An 18,080-nucleotide genomic window follows, 5' to 3' on the forward strand; every position below is an offset into this window, starting at 1 on the left:
TAGCTCTTGTAAGGTGTAGAAGTGTAGAAAACTTGGATGCCAATGAATGTGGGGGTGGTTGGGGTATTTATAACCCCAACCACCAAAAGATGGTCGTTGGAAGTGTGCTGTCGCATGGCGCACCAGACAGTCCGGTGCGCCACTGGACACTGTCCGGTGCGCCAGCCACGTCAGCGGACCGTTGGGGTTCAACCGTTGGAGCTCTGACTTATGGGGCCTCTGGGCTGTCCGGTGCTGCACCGGACAGGTCCTGTAGACTGTCCGGTGCGCCTTCTGGCGCTGCTCTGTCCTCTGCGCGTGCAGGCACGCATTTAATGCGTTGCAGTCGACCGTTGCTCGCGAAGTAGTCGTTGCTCCGCTGGCACACCGGACAGTCCGGTGTGCACCGGACACTGTCCGGTGACTCACCGGACAGTCCGGTGATTTATAGCGGAGCGCCCTCTGAATTTCCCGAAGGTGTAGAGTTCAGCCTCGAGTGCCCTGGTGCACCGGACACAGTCCGGTGCGCTAGACCAGGGTGCCTTTGGGTTGTCTTTTGCTCTCTTTGTTTGAACCCTTTCTTGGTCTTTTTATTGGCTTATTGTGAACCTTTGGCACCTGTAGAAATTATAGACTAGAGCAAACTAGTTAGTCCAAATATTTGTGTTGGGCAATTCAACCACCAAAATCAATTAGGAAATAGGTGTAAGCCTAATTCCCTTTCACCCGCCCCGTCGCATTAACTCCTTGGCAGGGCAAGCGACACCTCCAGCAGGAGAAGCGGGCACCGTCTCACCGCCATCATGATGACCGCGTCAAAAAAGGTGCGCCACATTATTTAAATCCAGATCCTTTTTCTTTTCCTCTCTCTCTCTTGCCACAGGGACCGGGAAAGGGGATATTTCGAAAAAGGATCCTTCTCAGCGAAGGAAACGGGCCCCGAGCCCTCCTACTGATCAGGGGTTTGAAGGTTGCGCCCTTTGGGGTTCTGCAACCGCCCCAGAGCACTCGGGCTCCGAGCCCTTTATTGATCAGGGGTTCGAAGGATGACCCCTCGGAAGGGTTCGACAGCCGCCCCAGAGCATGCAGAGTCAGGGATGACCCTGGGTACGTCTGTTACATTGCCGAGGCTCGGGCTACGCTCCCGAGGTACCCTAGGACATTTCCGAGACCAGCGGGAACGATTTTGTAATGGAATCCCACCGGAGGGAGCTAGGCACCGAGCCCTCGGACCCTATCGAATGGGTCCGGGTCCAGCAAATCACCCGCAGGTACTTTTGGAGCACGCCTCTGGGCCACTAGCCGACCCTTATCGAACAGGGCTCGGGCGTCCACTCGGATCACCCGTTAGCAGCTCACTGGAAACACCGTGTCCGGTGCCCTCCGAGGGTAACATGGCGCTTTCCCCCCTTCCTCCTTGCGGAAAGGCGACGAAGGGGCGTACAATAAAAGTCGAGACGGTCCTTGATCGTCCTCTCGCTCCGTGTAGAGGCTCGGGGGCTGCTCTCGCACCAGGCTACGGCCGAACCATTGACCACGTCAATAAACCAGCGTGAAAACTCGGAGCCTAACCGTGCACCCGGTCTACATTCAGGCCGCATGAGGGAACAACAAGGCCGACCGAGGCATCGCAAAAAGAATTAAGACCTCAGAGGAGTCAAACCACTCCTCCGAGGCCTCGGGGGCTACATCCGACGGGTGCGCTCGCGCACCCGTCGGAACCAAAAATAACCGGAAGAGGCCAGACCCCTTGCAAAAATCTGGCAGAACCTCCAAGCGAGTGCCTACACTCCCTTCGAGGCTCGGGGGCTACTGTCGGGTACCGTAATTAGGGGTACCCCCAATACTCCTAAAACGTGTCTGGAAAACATCTTCAGAACAAACCATAAACAGCTGATAAAGCGTGGTTCAAGTCGGGGCCTCGTCTACCAAGGGACACAACCTCATCCGAGCCCAGCCTCGGCCTCGGGCGGGAACAGTAGTCCCGGGCGGATTCACGCCTCGCCGGAGGGCCTCCTCAGGCAGTGAGCGCACTCTCAGCTCGCCTGAAGCCCAGCTTGGGCGAGCTTTGTCGTGCAGCGACCTCAGCCAGATCGCCCTACCAACCGACCGTATCGCGTGCACATTTAATGCGGAGATCGCCTGACACCTTATCCTGACACGTGTGCCTCAGTCGGCAAGGTCGAAGTGACCACAGTCACTTCACCCCTTTACTGACCGTTCTGACAGGGAAACAACACTGTTCGCCCCGCTCCGGCTACTGTGCCAACCACCAATGCAAGACTAGCAACAGTAAGTTGTGACCTCTCCCGAGTTCAGCCTCGGGCGCAACAGGGAGCTCCGCCTCGCCCGACCTCAGGCCTCGACCTCAGCCTCGGCCTCGGGAGAAGGTCTCCGCCTCGCCCGACCCTAGGCCTCGGCCTCAGCCTCGGCCTCGGGAGGAGTCACAACCTCACCCGACCGTAGCCTTGGCCTCAAAAGAAGTCTCCGCCTCGCCCGACCTGAGCCTCGGACCGACTACGCTACAGGGGATACATCATTGCCCTACCCCTAGCTAGCTGCCTCAGGCTATGAAGGAACAAGACCGGTGTCCCATCTAAGGTTACTCCGGTAACAGGTAATGATGGTTCCCCGCGTGCGCCCATGACATCGGATTGCTCTCAACATACTACGAAAGCAAGGAAACGTCAGCATGATCCATGCCGCACCACCAGCTATGATTCTACAGAGCTCAAGGCATTTCTCCGACAGCCACGTTAGCACGTGTACAGGGCTCAAGGCGCTTCTCCGCCAGCCACGTTAACACATAGCTACACCTCATTGTACAGCTGGGCCATCTCCTTGTATCTATAAAAGGGGATGTCCATGGCCTTCCGGCAGGGGGGGACGGGAAGAGAGGAGACAAGGAGGCAGACGAGATAGGCAGAGACGGACGCACGCAGGGACTCTCTCTCTCTCTCGCGACGCTTGTAACCCCTACTACGAGCACCCCGGTGCGAGATAACATAAGCCTCATTTCCCTCTTGTGTTCCATCTTGCATCAACCCATCTGGGCAGGGGCACGCAGCAAACAAATTCACTGGTCGGTTGACGGTCCTCGCGGGTCCGAAACACCGTCACCGAGGTATTCAGAACCATGCAATGTCCCAACTAATCCTCATTGGTGCCCCTACGCAAAGGGAAGCCCACGCTAGGGCCAAGCACCACGGTCGAGTAACTCCGTAGAGAGCCGCGGGCCTTCTCCACGCGCAAGTGGTGCTCCGCTTCTGGATCCTCTCGAACGCTCCCCGCCGTCTCCACTATCGAGCTTCCGGCCGAAATGCCGCGGACCTCATTCCCTCCAGTACACGGTGGCGGCCGTGATACAAACGCGGTTGTTACGGTCTCGCAAAACTCTCGTCCCACTCGGTACAATTACAACGGCTCACGCAAGAGTCGAGGGGTTGTGTGTTTTTTCTAAACTCACTCAACTAACTAGGGTTCACCTAGAGCAAGCGTTAATGCAATATAACTAACCTAAGCACTTCACAAAGCGCCTACGCTAATCACCGAGTGATTCTATTAAGCACTTGGGTGTATGAGCACTTGGAAATATCTATACTATGTCTTAATATGTTGCTTGGGCTACCACACCTTGAAATGGCCGGTTGAGGGGGGTATTTATAGGCCCCAACTAAATTCTAGCCGGTGGAGAAAAGTTGCTGCTCTATGTGACACACAGGACAATCCGGTTGTCGGGGACCATAATTAGGGGTACCCTCAAGTCTCCTAATTCTCAGCTGGTAACCCCCATCAGCACAAAGCTGCAAAGGCCTGATGGGTGCGACTAAGTCAGGAATCGGTCCATTCGAGGGACTCGATCACGCCTCGCCCGAGCCCAGCCTCGGGCAAGGGCAGCCGACCCCGGAGGATCTACGTCTCGCCCGAGGCCCCCCTCCAGCGACGAACATACTTCCGGCTCGCCCGAGGCCCAGTCTTCGCCAAGAAGCAACCCTGGCCAAATCGCCACGCCAACCGACCAAATCGCAGGGGCATTTAATGCAAAGGTGGCCTGACACCTTTATCCTGACGCGCGTCCTCCAGTCGACAGAGCCGAAGTGACCGCAGTCACTTTGCCGCTCCACTGACTGGCCTGACAGAAGGACAGCGCCGCCTGCGCCGCTCCGACTGCTGTGCCACTCGACAGAGTGAGGCTGACAGGCAGTCAGGCCTGGCCTCAAGCACCATAGGAAACTCCGCTTCGCCCGACCCAGGGCTCGGACTCAGGCTCAGCCCTGGAAGACGGCGAACTCCACTCCGCCCGACCCAGGGCTCGGACTCGGGCTCAGCCCCGGAAGACGGCGAACTCTGCTTCGCCCGACCCAGGGCTCGGACTCGGGCTCAGCCCCGGAAGATGGCAAACTCCGCTCCGCCCGACCCAGGGCTCGGACTCGGGCTCAGCCCCGGAAGACGGCGAACTCCGCTCTGTCCGACCCAGGGCTCGGACTCGGGTTCAGCCCCGGAAGACGGCGAACTCCGCTCCGCCCGACCCAGGTCTCGGACTTGGGCTCAGCCCCGGAAGACGGTGAACTCCGATCCGCCCGACCTCAGGGCTCGGACTCGGGCACAGCCCCGAAAGACGGCGAACTCCGCTCCGCCCGACCCTAGGGCTCGGACTCAGCCCTGGCCTCAGCCGACGGTCTCCGCCTCGCCCGACCCAGGGGCTCGGACTCGACCTCGGCCACGGAAGACAGACTCGACCTCGACCTCGGAGGAGCCTCCACATCGCCCAACCTAGGGCGCGGACCGACCACGTCAACAGGAGGCGCCATCATTACCCTACCCCAAGCTGACTCAGGCTACGGGGAACAAGACCGACGTCCCATCTGGCTCGCTCCGTCAGACAAGTAATGATGGCGCCCCACACGCTCTATGACGACGGCGGCTCTCAGCCCCCTTACGGAAGCAAGAGGACGTCAGCAAGGACTTGACAGCCCCGACAGCTGTCCTTCCGCCAGGCTCCAGCGCTCCTCCGACGGCCACGACACCACACGAACCGGGTGCCAAAACCTCTCCGGCTGCCACGATGGCATGTACTTAGGGCGCTAGCTCTCCTCCGCTAGACACGTTAGCACTGTGCTATACCCCCCATTGTACACCTGGATCCTCTCCTTACGCCTATAAAAGGAAGGACCAGGGCCCTCTTACAGAGGGTTGGCCGCGCGGGGAAGAGGACGGGACAGGCGCTCGCGTGAGGCCGCTCGCTCCCTCTCCCGCGTGGACGCTTGTAACCCCCTACTGCAAGCGCACCCGACCTGGGCGCGGGACAAACACGAAGGCCGCGGGATTTCCACCTCTCTCTCTCGCTCCGGCTGCCCTTTTTCCCCCTTCGCGCTCCATCTCGTGCCGACCCATCTGGGCTGGGGCACGCGGCGACATTTCACTCGTCGGCCCAGGGACCCCCCGGTCTCGAAACGCCGACAGTTGGTGCGCCAGGTAGGGGCCTGCTGCGTGTTGACGAACAGCTTCCCGTCATGCTCCAGATGGGCAGTCTCCAGCAACCTTTCCAGCCCAGGACGGTGCTCCGTTTCGGGAGTCTTGAGTTCATGTCCCTCGACGACAGCTACGACATGATACTCCTTCCCCCGCCGTGCGACAGCGACAATGGCGGCCGACAGCCCGCCCGCCGGCAGCGGAATCGACGACGTCTTCCCCGCGTGGTGGAAGAACAACATTCGAGCTCGCCCCGCCCTCTCCCCTGCCGACGGAGGAGGAGGCGGGGCAACCAAGGCCAAGCAGGGGGCGACACCTCGTCAGCTGTCGAGCAAGTCGACGGCACCGGCGGCCCAACGGGGGGCGCGTCGGGCATCGACCTCGCGTTTGAGACGAAGACGAGCGCCGTCTCCCCGCAACACGCCAATTCCAAGCAGACGGACGACGCCAGCACGCTCGCGAAAGGCTTGCTGGGCGTCACCCTCGTACCTGAGACGACGGTGCAGTCAGTCCCTGACGTGACTTCATCACCGCCCATCGACCAAGAGGTACAGACCGATTCCCATCTCACGCCTCTTGGATTCAGCCTCGACCCGCCAAGCGGCTTTGCTTTGGCGGACGCTCTTGTAGAGGCGAGTCCGAACCCTCTGGGGTATCGTATGCGGTCACCCTGGGACCGGCTGACGAACGTCTCGACCTACGGGCCCTCGGGGTCCGAGGAAGATGACGTGCCTGACTTCTGTTGGGATTTCTCCGGACTTGGTAACCCCAGTGCCATGCAGGACTTCATGACCGCATGCGACTACTGCCTTTCCGACTGTTCCGACGGTAGCCGCAGCCTCGGCGACGAGGATTGCGGCCCAAGTCATGAATGTTTCCACGTCGATCTAGGGGGTCCCTCCGAGGGCAACCATCTTGGTATGCCGGAGAACGGTGATCTCCCTAGGCCTGTGCCTCGCGTTGACATCCTACGAGAGCTAGCTGTGGTCCCCGTTCCGGTGGGGGGGTCACGACCCACAGCTCGAGCAAATTCGCGGGGTGCCGGCCAGGCTCGACGAGGGAGCAGGAGCACTTGAGCCGATCCGCCGGGACGTCGGGCAGGAAGGGGCGGGCCAACCTCTGGCCGGAGAAATGCGTCATCTACCCTAGGGTATCCAGCACCACATCGCCGACGATGTCAGGGTAAGGCCGCCACCCGCTTCCAGTGGGGTCGGCCAGAACCTGGCTGCAGCGGCAATGCTTCTCCGCGCGATGCCGGAGCCATCAACCACCGAGGGCGGCGAATCTAGGGAGAGCTCAAGAATCTCCTGGAGGGCGCCGCGGTCCGACGGGCCGAAAGCTCCGCCTCCCGAAGGCAGGGGTACCCCTCGGAACATCGCGTCGCGACTTCCCGATTCATGCGGGAAGCCTCGGTCCACACCGGGCGCACGCGCAACACAGCGCCTGTGGCCCCGGGTCGCCTCGGCAACGAGCACCATCACCGCGACCATCGGGCCCACCTCGACGAGAGGGTGCGCCGAGGCTACCACCCCAGGCGTGGGGGACGCTACGACAGCGGGGAGGATCGGAGTCCCTCGCCCGAACCACCCGGTCCGCAGGCTTTCAGCCGCGCCATACGATGGGTGTCGTTCCCGACCCGGTTCCGACCCCTGACTACTATCACAAAGTACTCGGGGGAGACGAGACCGGAACTGTGGCTCGCGGACTACCGGCTGGCCTGCCAACTGGGTGGGACGGACGATGACAACCTCATCATCCGCAACCTCCCCCTGTTTCTCTCCGACACCGCTCGCGCCTGGTTGGAGCACCTGCCTTCGGGGCAGATCTCCAACTGGGACGACCTGGTCCAAGCCTTCGCCGGCAATTTCCAGGGCACGTACGTGCGCCCTGGAAACTCCTGGGACCTCCGAAGCTGCCGGCAGCAGCCGAGAGAGTCTCTCTGGGACTACATCCGGCGATTCTCGAAGCAGCGCACCGAGCTGCCCAACATCACCGATTCAGATGTCATCGGCGCGTTCCTCGTCGGCACCACTTGCCGCGACCTGGTCAGCAAGCTGGGTCGAAAGACCCCCACCAGGGCGAGCGAGCTGATGGACATCGCCACCAAGTTCGCCTCTGGCCAGGAGGCGGTTGAGGCTATCTTCCGGAAGGACAAGCAGCCCTAGGGCCGCCCACCGGAAGATGCCCCCGAGGCGTCAACTCAGTGCGGCGCCAAGAAGAAGGGCAAGAAGAAGTCGCAAGCGAAACGCGATGCCGCCGACGCGGACCTTGCCGCTGCCGCCGAGTACAAGAACCCTCGGAAACCCCCGGAGGTGCCAACCTCTTCGACAAGATGCTCAAGGAGCCGTGCCCCCATCATCAGGGGCCCGTCAAGCACACCCTTGAGGAGTGCGCTATGCTTCGGCGCCACTTCCACAGGGTCGGGCCACCCGCGGAGGGTGGCAGGGCTCGCGATGACGACAAGAAGGAAGATCACCAGGCAGGAGAATTCCCCGAGGTCCGCGACTGCTTCATGGTCTACGGTGGGCAAGCGGCAAACGCCTCGACTCGGCACCGCAAGCAAGAGCGTCGGGAGGTCTGTTCGGTGAAGGTGGCGGCGCAAGTCTACCTAGACTGGTCCGACAAGCCCATCACCTTCGACCAAGCCGACCACCCCGACCACGTGCCGAGCCCGGGGAAATACCCGCTCGTTGTCGACCCCGTCATCAGCGATGTCAGGCTCACCAAGGTCCTCATGGACGGAGGCAGCAGCCTCAACATCATCTACGCTGAGACCCTCGGGCTCCTGCGTGTTGATCTGTCCTCGGTCCGGGCAGGCGCTGCGCCTTTCCACGGGATCATCCCTGGGAAGCGCGTCCAGCCCCTCGGACAACTCGACCTTCCCGTCTGCTTCGGGGCACCCTCCAACTTCCGAAGGGAGACCCTCACATTCGAGGTGGTCGGGTTCCGAGGAACCTACCATGCAGTACTGGGGAGGCCATGCTACGCGAAGTTCATGGCCGTCCCCAACTACACCTACCTCAAGCTCAAGATGTCGGGCCCCAACGGGGTCATCACCGTTGGCCCCACGTACCGACACGCGTTCGAATGCGACGTCGAGTGCGTGGAGTATGACGAGGCCCTCGCCAAATCCGAGGCCCTCATCGCCGACCTGGAGAGCCTCTCTAAGGAGGTGCCAGACGTGAAGCGTCACGCCGGCAACTTCGAGCCAATGGAGACGGTTAAGCCCGTCCTCCTCGACCCCAGCAGCGACGCCTCCAAGCAGATCCGGATCGGCTCCGAGCTCGACCCCAAATAGGAAGCAGTGCTCGTCGACTTTCTCCATGCAAACGCCAACGTTTTCGCGTGGAGTCCCTCGGACATGCCCGGCATACCGAGGGATGTCGCTGAGCACTCGCTGGATATCCGAGCCGGAGCCCGACCCGTCAAGCAGCCTCTGCGCCGATTCGACGAAGAAAAGCGCAGAGCCATAGGCGAGGAGATCCACAAGCTAATGGCGACAGGGTTCATCAAAGAGGTATTCCATCCCGAATGGCTTGCCAACCCTGTGCTTGTGAGAAAGAAAGGAGGGAAATGGCGGATGTGTGTAGACTACACTGGTCTAAACAAAGCATGTCCGAAGGTTCCCTACCCTCTGCCTCGCATCGATCAAATCGTGGATTCCACTGCTGGGTGCGAAACCCTGTCTTTCCTCGATGCCTACTCAGGGTATCACCAAATCAGGATGAAGGAGTCCGACCAGCTCGCAACTTCTTTCATCACGCCCTTCGGCATGTACTGCTATGTCACCATGTCGTTCGGCTTGAGGAATGCGGGTGCGACGTACCAGCGGTGCATGAACCATGTGTTCGACGAACACATTGGCCGGACGGTCGAGGCCTACGTCGATGACATCGTAGTCAAGACGAGGAAAGCCTCCGACCTCCTTTCCGACCTTGAAGTGACATTCCGATGTCTCAAGGCGAAAGGAGTGAAGCTTAATCCCGAGAAGTGTGTCTTTGGGGTTCCCCGAGGCATGCTCTTGGGGTTCATCGTCTCCGAGCGGGGCATCGAAGCCAACCTGGAGAAGATCGCAGCCATCACCAGCATGGGGCCCATCAAGGACTTGAAAGGCGTACAGAGAGTCATGGGATGTCTTGCGGCTCTGAGCCGCTTCATCTCACGCCTCGGCGAAAGAGGCCTGCCTCTGTACCGCCTCTTAAGGAAGGCCAAGTGCTTCACTTGGACCCCTGAGGCCAAGGAAGCCCTCGGGAACCTGAAGGCGCTCCTCACGAATGCGCCCATCTTGGTGCCCCCCGCTGCCAGAGAAGCCCTCTTGATCTACGTCGCCGCGACCACTCAGGTGGTTAGCGCTGCGATTGTGGTTGAGAGACGAGAAGAGGGGCATACATTGCCCGTCCAGAGATCAGTCTACTTCATCAGCGAGGTACTGTCCGAGACCAAGATCTGCTACCCACAAGTCCAGAAGCTGCTATACGCAGTGATCCTGACGCGGCGGAAGTTGCGACACTACTTCGAATCTCATCCGGTAACTGTGGTGTCATCCTTCCCCCTGGGGGAGATCATCCAGTGTCGAGAGGCCTCGGGTAGAATCGCGAAGTGGGCGGTGGAAATCATGGGCGAAACAATCTCGTTCACCCCTCGGAAGGCCATCAAGTCCCAGGTCTTGGCGGACTTCGTGGCTGAATGGGTCGACACCTAGCTCCCAACAGTTCCGATCCAGCCGGAACTCTGGACCATGTTCTTCGACGGGTCGCTGATGAAGACAGAAGCTAGCGCAGGCCTACTCTTCATCTCGCCCCTCAGAAATCACCTACGCTACGTGCTACGCCTCCATTTCCCGGCGTCCAACAATGTGGCTGAGTACGAGGCTCTGGTCAACGGGTTGCGGATTGCCATCGAGCTAGGGGTCCGACGCCTCGACGCTCGCGGTGACTCGCAGCTCGTCATCGACCAAGTCATGAAGAAGTCCCACTGCCGCGACCCGAAGATGGAGGCCTACTGCGATGAGGTTCGGCGCCTGGAAGACAAGTTCTACGGGCTCGAGCTCAACCACATCGCTTGACGCTACAACGACACTGCGGACGAGCTGGCTAAAATAGCCTTGGGGCGAACAACGGTTCCCCCGGACGTCTTCTCTCGAGACCTGCATCAACCCTCCGTCAAGATCGACGACACGCCCGAGCCCGAGGCACCCTCGGCTCGGCCCGAGGCACCCTCGGTTCAGCCCGAGGTACCCTCAGCCCCCGAGGGTGAGGCACTGCGCGTCGAGGAGGAGCGAAGTGGGGTCACGCCTAATCGAAACTGGCAGACCCCGTACCTGCGATATCTCCACCGAGGAGAGCTACCCCTCGACCGAGCCAAAGCTCGGCGGTTGGCGCGACGCGCCAAGTCGTTCGTCTTGCTGGGGGATGGGAAGGAGCTCTACCACCGCATCCCCTCAGGCATCCTCCAGCGATGCATTTCCATCGCCGAAGGTCAGGAGCTCCTACAAGAGATACACTCGGGGGCTTGCGGCCATCACGCAGCACCTCGAGCCCTTGTTGGAAACGCCTTCCGACAAGGTTTCTACTGGCCGACGGTGGTGGCCGACGCCACTAGAATTGTCCGCACCTGCGAAGGGTGTCAGTTCTACGCGAGGCAGACCCACCTGCCCGCTCAGGCTCTGCAGACGATACCCATCACCTGGCCTTTTGCTGTGTGGGGTCTGGACCTCGTCGGCCCCTTGCAGAAGGCACCCGGGGGCTACACGCACCTGTTGGTCGCCATCGACAAATTCTCCAAGTGGATCGAGGTCCGACCCCTAAACAGCATCAGGTCCGAACAGGCGGTGGCGTTCTTCACCAACATCATCCATCGTTTTGGGGTCCCGAACTCCATCATCACCGACAACGGCACCCAGTTCACCGGCAGAAAGTTCCTGGACTTCTGCGAGGATCACCACATCCGGGTGGACTGGGCAGCCGTGGCTCACCCCATGACGAATGGGCAAGTAGAGCGTGCCAACGGCATGATTCTACAAGGACTCAAGCCTTGGATCTACAACGACCTCAACAAGTTCGGCAAGCGATGGATGAAGGAACTCCCCTCGGTGGTCTAGAGCCTGAAGACAACGCCGAGCCGAGCCACGGGCTTCACGCCGTTCTTTCTAGTCTATGGGGCCGAGGCCATCTTGCCCACAGACTTAGAACACGGTTCCCCGAGGACGAGGGCCTACGCCGACCAAAGCAACCAAGCTAGTCGAGAAGACTCGCTGAACCAGCTGGAAGAGGCTCGAGACATGGCCTTACTACACTCGGCGCGGTACCAGCAGTCCCTGCGACGCTACCACGCCCGAGGGGTCCGGTCCCGAGACCTCCAGGTGGGCGACCTGGTGCTTCGGCTGCGACAGGACGCCCGAGGGCGGCACAAGCTCACGCCTCCCTGGGAAGGGCCGTTCATCATTGCCAAAGTTCTGAAGCCCGGAACGTACAAGCTGGCCAACAGTCAAGGCAAGGTCTACAGCAACGCTTGGAACATCCAACAGCTACGTCGTTTCTACCCTTAAGATGCTTTCAAGTTGTTCATATACCTCGCTCCCACACAAAGTTTAGTCATCAAGGAAGGGTCAGCCTTGCCTCGGCAAAGCCCGACCCTCCCTCGGGGGCTAAAAGGGGGGAACCCCCTCTGCGTCGAAATTTTCCTCGAAAAAAGATCCTTTCTGCCAGAATGTCTTTCGTGCTTTTCGACTACTTCGAAAGTGGATCCTGAAAACGATGGAGTACAGGTAAGCAGCCAAGGCTGACCGAGCCGAGGGACTCCTACGCCTCCGGGATACGGATACCTCACTCATCACCTTCTGCGATAAGTAACTCGCGTTCGGATAAGCGATTCTGCGGACCGAACAAGTCTTCACGCTCAAAAGCTCCTCTGCCGAAGCGATCCTTCGGGCCTTCTCGACTGTGTCGGTGGCAGAACCCTATGGACGGGCAAGAGTGCGCGTAAGCGGCAAGGCCGACCGAGCCGAGGGATTCCTACACCTCCGGGATACGGATACCTCACTCATCACCTTCCATGAAAAGCAACTCTCGCTCGCACAGACAATTCTGTTATCGACGAAAAAGTCCAGATACTCGAAACAAGAGGAAAAGAAGCGCAACTTTACAACACGGCGAGGGTGTGTTTGGGCCTCGGCGGCCGCAGAAAACACACACTACAAGATAGTCCGATCCTGCAGGCTCGGATCTTGACAGTTGAAGGGAGCAGCAGCACCCTCGGCGTCGACCACACCTTCGGCGAGGTCCGACCTAGCCTCGGACGGCGACGTAGTCCGAGGATCTCCACTCTGAAGGATGACATCATCATCACGCCCGGGCCATCGCCGCCAGGGTCTTCTCCAAGAATCCGGCTCGAGCAGGCGGCTCGGCTGGTCACCCCGAGGCCTCGGCCAGCTGTCTCCCGAAGACATCAGCCCGGCCCGAGGCCTCGGCAGATCAACTCCGGCGTCGGTCCCGCTAACGGACGACCCGGCCAGGCTCCGGCCGACCAAGTCTTCTTTTCGAGCCAACTCTGCCTCTGTCCATGCTGACACCGCTACCCCTGGCTTCGGCTCATTGAAGAGCGGCCGAGGGGTTCCTTTAACTAAGCAAGAGAAGCGTCGGTTAGCAAGGCCGACCGAGCCGAGGGACTCCTACGCCTCCGGGATACGGATACCTCACTCGTCACCTTTGCACGGGGCGACTCACGCTTGGTGAAGCGGTTCAGATAACCAACAGGCGAGACTTAGTGCTCAAAAATGAGGAAAAAACACGGCTCCGCGCCAGAAATACATACACGTTCAGGCCCCGACAGCCACAATGAACAGAACACCGGCATCCAAGGTGTCATTACAAGCGGAACCCCGGTTCCACCTCTGCAGGTACGAACAACCCCACACGATTGGGGGGCCTACGGAGCAACAGAAGACCGACGAACGGCTCGCCGTCACCCGCTCCGGCAGCGACGACGACGACTTCTGCTCTGGGGGGACGAACAGCAGCAGCGATGACCTTAGGGCGGATGCTGCTGCCGTGAGGCCCTTGTCCGTGCCAAAACTCGTGAGGCAAGGACGGACAGAAGGCCGTAGAGTTGGAGGTCGGTCCGTGGGCGGCCCCGGCTATCTCGTCGGCGGAAGAACCTCTTCCAGCTGCCGTGGCGGAAGGCAGCGCCGGGAGCGGCTCCGAAGCCACTCGGGTCAGAGAGCCAGGCACGCGGCAGCTGCCAGCGCCACGAACGGCGAACGCCCTTCCCCCCGATCACTGAGGGAAGGAGTGGGCCGCCGCCCGCGCAGGGGCCGACCCCAACTCGGCACACTCCCCTCCCCAGCGCTGATGATGAAAATCCTTGAGGCTGAAGGAGGGGCAGAGGCTGCAGCCCGGCTTGCTTTCCCCCGCCATCGAACTGGAGGTCACCGTCCTGGGTGACCGCCGGCGGAGGGGTGCAGCCGGGCTGCATGATGAAAATCCTTGAAGCCGAACGATGGCTGAAAGGTACCAACTCCCACGGAGTTGCGTTCCTCCAACGACAAGGCGGAAGGATTGCGGGTGTCCCCCATCCGGGGGCTCGGAAGGTGGAAAGACACGATGCATAAGGGAGCGCGAAGACATGGTCGCCTTTCAAGGGGGTCACCCTCCTTTTAAAGGCGACTCTCCCTACCTGCGTCCCCAGCCGTCGTGGGCTGAGTCTTCTCCAACACGCTCCAAGGTCCTCCCCCTACGGCGCGGGGGCTGGGTCCCACACGTCTTGCAAACCGGCCCAGAGCAGAAGAAGCCAAACCGCCGCGCGCGGTGCATGCAACCGCCCAGCGGATACGGGCATTCCTCCACTTTCGCCCAGACCAGCGGGCGAAAGGGCGGGCAGCCATGCAGGCGGCATGCAACCACGCCAAGTGGGCGCGCCCCTCCGACTTCCAACGCACCTAGCATGGGGCCCCACGCCCACGCGTCATGCAACCGGCGCGCCGGTCGCTACGTGCAAGCAACTGCACCGCCACTCGCACCACTGCCACGCCTCCTCGACTGCGGAACCAGTACCACGACTCGAGGCAACCCTGCGTACGACCTAGCAGTGCCAGCCAGGCGCGACGGTCAATACGGCCAAAAATGGGCCGGCAGTAATGGCGGTGGCAGGCGGGCGGGAGCAGCGGTCACGTCATCAGCCAAGCCTACGTCCCATCCTGGGGCAGTGAGAGAACCCTCTCTCACGGCGTGAAGACGGCGCGCCTGTGTTCCGTTCCTCGAACGGCTCGCGCACGCGCAACGGCCGCCCCGCGAACTACTCGCCCTGTCGCATTAACTCCGCGGCGGGACAGGCGGCGCCTCTGGCAGGGGAAGCGAGCGACGCTTCGCCTTCGCCATGATGACCGCGTCAAAAAAGGTACGCCACGTCATTCGATTTCGTATCCTTTTTCTTTTCCTCTTTCTCTCTCTTACAACAGGGACCGGGAAAGGGGGATACCCCGAAAAGGATCCTTCTCCGTGAAGGAAACAGGCTCCGAGCCTCCCTACTGATCAGAGGTTCAAAGGCTGGCCCCTCGGAGGGGTTTAACAGCCGCCTCAGAGCGCGTGGGCTCCACACCCACTACTGGTCAGAGGTTCGAAGGCCGGCCCCTCGGAAGGGTTCAACGGCCGCCTCAGGCTACTCGGGCTCCGCGCCCACTACTGATCAGGGGTTCGTAGGTTGGCCCTCGAAGGGTTCACAGCCGCCTCAGACACAGAGCGAGGGATGACCTTGGGTACGTTCGATACATAACCGAGGCTCGGGCTACGCTCCCGAGGTACCCTAGGACATTTCCGAGACCAGCGGGAACGATCTTGTAACGGAATCCCATCAGAGGGAGGCATCGAGCCCTCGGACCCCGTCGACAGGGGACCGGGTCCGGCAGATCACCCGCAGGTACTTTTGGGCGCGCCTCCAGGCCTCTAGCTGACCCCTAGCAAATGGGGCACGGGCGTCCACTCGGATTACCCGCCAGCAGCTCACCGGAGACATCATGTTCGGCGCCCTCCGAGGGCAACATGGCGCTTTCCCCCCCTCCTCCTTGCGGAAAGGCGACGCAGGGGCGTATGTAAAAAAGTCGAGTCTGTCCCTGACCGTCGTCTCGCCCTTTGCAGAGGCTCGGGGGCTGCTCTTGCAAACCCGACTCCGGCCAAACGTTGACAGCGTCAACATACCAGCCCGAGAACTTGGAACCCGACCGTGCACCCGGGCTACGGCCAGCTCGCATGAGGGAACGACCAGACCAGCCGAAGCATTGCGCTAGGCATTAAGACCTCGGAGGAGTCAAACCACTCCTCCGAGGCCTCGGGGGCTACACCCGGTGGGTGCGCTCGCGCGCACCCACCGGAACAAAACGCAACCGAGAAAGGCTGGTCCCCTTGCAAAAAAGTGCGACAAAAGCCTCCAAGCGAGTGTTAACACTCCCTTCGAGGCTCGGGGGCTACTGTCGGGGGCCATAATTAGGGGTACCCTCAAGTCTCCTAATTCTCAGCTGGTAACCCCCATCAGCACAAAGCTGCAAAGGCCTGATGGGTGCGACTAAGTCAGGAATCGGTCCATTCGAGGGACTCGATCACGCCTCGCCCGAGCCCAGCCTCGGGCAAGGGCAGCCGACCCCGGAGGATCTACGTCTCGCCCGAGGCCCCCCTCCAGCGACGAACATACTTCTGGCTCGCCCGAGGCCCAGTCTTCGCCAAGAAGCAACCCTGGCCAAATCGCCATGCCAACCGACCAAATCGCGGGGGCATTTAATGCAAAGGTGGCCTGACACCTTTATCCTGACGCGCGTCCTCCAGTCGACAGAGCCGAAGTGACCACAGTCACTTCGCCGCTCCACTGACCGGCCTGACAGAAGGACGGCGCTGCCTGCGCCGCTCCGACTGCTGTGCCACTCGACAGAGTGAGGCTGACAGGCAGTCAGGCCCGGCCTCAGGCACCATAGGAAACTCCGCTTCGCCCGACCCAGGGCTCGGACTCGGGCTCAGCCCCGGAAGACGGCGAACTCCGCTCCGCCCGACCTAGGGCTCGGACTCGGGCTCAGCCCCGGAAGACGGCGAACTCCGCTCCGCCCGACCCAGGGCTCGGACTCGGGCTCAGCCCCGGAAGACGGCGAACTCCGCTCCGCCCGACCCAGGGCTCGGACTTGGGCTCAGCCCCGGAAGACGGCAAACTCCGATCCGCCCGACCTCAGGGCTTGGACTCGGGCACAGCCCCGGAAGACGGCAAACTCCGCTCCGCCCGACCCCAGGGCTCAGACTCAGCCCTGGCCTCAGCCGACGGTCTCTGCCTCGCCCGACCCAGGGACTCGGACTCGACCTCGGCCACGGAAGACAGACTCGACCTCGACCTCGGAGGAGCCTCCACATCACCCAACCTAGGGTGCGGACCGACCATGTCAACAGGAGGCGCCATCATTACCCTACCCCAAGCTGACTCAGGCTACGGGGAACAAGACCGGCGTCCCATCTGGCTCGCTCCGTCAGACAAGTAATGATGGCGCCCCGCACGCTCTATGACGACGGCGGCTCTCAGCCCCCTTACGGAAGCAAGAGGACGTCAGCAAGGACTTGACAGCCCCGACAGCTGTCCTTCCGCCAGGCTCCAGCGCTCCTCCGACGGCCACGACACCACACGAACCGGGTGCCAAAACCTCTCCGGCTGCCACGATGGCATGTACTTAGGGCGCTAGCTCTCCTCCGCTAGACACGTTAGCACTCTGCTACACCCCCCATTGTACACCTGGATCCTCTCCTTACGCCTATAAAAGGAAGGACCAGGGCCCTCTTACAGAGGGTTGGCCGCGCGGGGAAGAGGACGGGACAGGCGTTCGCGTGAGGCCGCTCGCTCCCTCTCCCGCGTGGATGCTTGTAACCCCCTACTGCAAGCGCACCCGACCTGGGCGCGGGACAAACACGAAGGCCGCGGGATTTCCACCTCTCTCTCTCGCTCCGGCTGCCCTTTGTTCCCCCCTTCGCGCTCCGTCTCGCGCCGACCCATCTGGGCTGGGGCACGCGGCGACATTTCACTCGTCGGCCCAGGGACCCCCCGGTCTCGAAACGCCGACACCGGTGGTGGGCACCGAACAATCTGGTGCCCTGTCCGGTGCGCCACTAGTCGTTGGATCTGTCAGTCGACCATTGGCGTTGTCAGACTTTGCACAAACAATATGAGCCCTCCTCCACAGTGCCACCAGGAACTAGCCGTTGGGCTACTGTTCCCTGGTGCACCGGACAGTCTAGTGTGCCACCGAACAGTCTGGTTTCCCTTACGGGACAGTCCGCGAGTGGCAACACATTTCTTCGTTTTTTTTGGACTTTGCTTGATATTTTTTGATCTTCACTTGTGATCTTCACAATGTCTTCTTTTGAGGTGTTGCTTTCCTCAATACATTAGTCCAAGTCACTTTTAGTATCATGTGAACTACAAACATAAACACTAGCAAACTCATTAATCTACAGATTATGTTGATCATCAAACACCAAAACCTTTTGAGTCAAATGGTCCGGGGTCCATTTTCCTTACGACCCCACTCATTTTTTGTTTCAATGAACTTTTTATGTTATTTAGTGTATTAGTTAACAAACATTCACTTAGTCCCCCACTCATACTTAAGG

Source organism: Zea mays, chromosome 9 (genome assembly GCF_902167145.1).
Source record: "Zea mays cultivar B73 chromosome 9, Zm-B73-REFERENCE-NAM-5.0, whole genome shotgun sequence".
Classification (NCBI taxonomy): Eukaryota; Viridiplantae; Streptophyta; class Magnoliopsida; order Poales; family Poaceae; genus Zea; species Zea mays.